Source organism: Anastrepha obliqua, unplaced genomic scaffold (assembly GCF_027943255.1).
Source record: "Anastrepha obliqua isolate idAnaObli1 unplaced genomic scaffold, idAnaObli1_1.0 ptg000066l, whole genome shotgun sequence".
In the NCBI taxonomy this organism is placed as follows: Eukaryota; Metazoa; Arthropoda; class Insecta; order Diptera; family Tephritidae; genus Anastrepha; species Anastrepha obliqua.
In genome coordinates, this window is record NW_026562204.1 from 20,001 (window position 1) to 22,500 (window position 2,500).

Here is a 2,500-nt window from a genome sequence, read left to right on the forward strand (position 1 = left end):
TTTGACAATGTGAGGTGTGCATGGCAAAAAACACTCACGGTGAAGGCATGTGATATAATATGAAAATATCAAAAGTTAACTAACCAATGATATTGAAGCATATAAATCGAATCATAACTATATGAAACTCGAATTTAAGCCATATTAAACTGGTAATATTGTGATTTTATGCCTGGTTTTCCATACGTTAGTTAAAATAGAGAGTTATGGAATATAACCTTGGCATATTGGCACTAAAATATATAATAAAGACATTTCAAATCAAACTGAAATGTATTGAAATGAATTTTTCCCATACATTTTTGACAATGTGAGGTGTGCATGGCAAAAAACACTCACGGTGAAGGCATGTGATATAATATGAAAATATCAAAAGTTAACTAACCAATGATATTGAAGCATATAAATCGAATCATAACTATATGAAACTCGAATTTGAGCCATATTAAACTGGTAATATTGTGATTTTATGCCTGGTTTTCCATACGTTAGTTTAAATAGAGAGTTATGGAATATAACCTTGGCATATTGGCACTAAAATATATAATAAAGACATTTCAAATCAAACTGAAATGTATTGAAATGAATTTTTCCCATACATTTTTGACAATGTGAGGTGTGCATGGCAAAAAACACTCACGGTGAAGGCATGTGATATAATATGAAAATATCAAAAGTTAACTAACCAATGATATTGAAGCATATAAATCGAATCATAACTATATGAAACTCGAATTTAAGCCATATTAAACTGGTAATATTGTGATTTTATGCCTGGTTTTCCATACGTTAGTTAAAATAGAGAGTTATGGAATATAACCTTGGCATATTGGCACTAAAATATATAATAAAGACATTTCAAATCAAACTGAAATGTATTGAAATGAATTTTTCCCATACATTTTTGACAATGTGAGGTGTGCATGGCAAAAAACACTCACGGTGAAGGCATGTGATATAATATGAAAATATCAAAAGTTAACTAACCAATGATATTGAAGCATATAAATCGAATCATAACTATATGAAACTCGAATTTAAGCCATATTAAACTGGTAATATTGTGATTTTATGCCTGGTTTTCCATACGTTAGTTTAAATAGAAAAAATTTTCGAATATATATACATATATGAAGAATCTATATTCTAATACTAACATGTTATGGAATATAACCTTGGCATATTGGCACTAAAATATATAATAAAGACATTTCAAATCAAACTGAAATGTATTGAAATGAATTTTTCCCATACATTTTTGACAATGTGAGGTGTGCATGGCAAAAAACACTCACGGTGAAGGCATGTGATATAATATGAAAATATCAAAAGTTAACTAACCAATGATATTGAAGCATATAAATCGAATCATAACTATATGAAACTCGAATTTAAGCCATATTAAACTGGTAATATTGTGATTTTATGCCTGGTTTTCCATACGTTAGTTTAAATAGAAAAAATTTTCGAATATATATACATATATGAAGAATCTATATTCTAATACTAACATGTTATGGAATATAACCTTGGCATATTGGCACTAAAATATATAATAAAGACATTTCAAATCAAACTGAAATGTATTGAAATGAATTTTTCCCATACATTTTTGACAATGTGAGGTGTGCATGGCAAAAAACACTCACGGTGAAGGCATGTGATATAATATGAAAATATCAAAAGTTAACTAACCAATGATATTGAAGCATATAAATCGAATCATAACTATATGAAACTCGAATTTGAGCCATATTAAACTGGTAATATTATGATTTTATTCCTGGTTTTCCATACGTTAGTTTAAATAGAAAAAATTTTCGAATATATATACATATATGAAGAATCTATATTCTATACTAACATGTTATGGCATATTGGTGTTATTGTATTTTATTCCTGGTTTTCTATAGTTAGTTTAAATAGAAATAAATTTTTGAATTCAAAATTTTATATTCTATACTAGCATTACATAGAAATTATCCTCAACTGTTTGTTTCTTGTATAAATACAGGAAATTAAACAGATGATGAAGAGAAAAAAATAAGAAAAACAAAAATTTATAAGAAAAATTAAATTTTAAACAAAGGAAAAGAGGAGAAAATTTTTTCAATCATATATATTTATGATTAAAAAATAGAATTATGAAATTATTAATTTCAATTCAAAGAGAAAAATTATGTAATATATGAAATTATTACATTAAAAATGCATTTGAAAAAAAAGTAAAATGTTATTAAGAATGATAAATTATTTGAAAATTGGCAAATATTAAGAAGAAATATCGTTCTTATATTTTTATATAAAATATATAATATAGAGAACGAAAATTCTTTTTCATAAAAAACGGTTTTTGAATTTTGATAAGAAAAGCTAAAGGGGGGTCGCCCCTTTACTTTTTATATACACCGTAATTTATGAAATTTTCAAATATGAAAAACAAAGAAAAATATATAAATAAAAATATTATTCTGGTTGATCCTGCCAGTAGTTATATGCT

General features: G+C 26.0%; 1 non-coding gene across 1 annotated transcript in view; it reads left to right on the forward strand.

The window, feature by feature from the left end:
* The first annotated feature begins 2,468 nt into the window (after positions 1-2,468).
* The window catches only part of LOC129251752 (small subunit ribosomal RNA), a 1,991-nt gene continuing 1,959 nt past the window's right edge, over positions 2,469-2,500 (forward strand). Inside the window, exon 1 of the ribosomal RNA XR_008583096.1 lies at positions 2,469-2,500. This exon is cut by the window's right edge and continues 1,959 nt beyond it. This is a non-coding gene — a ribosomal RNA (small subunit ribosomal RNA).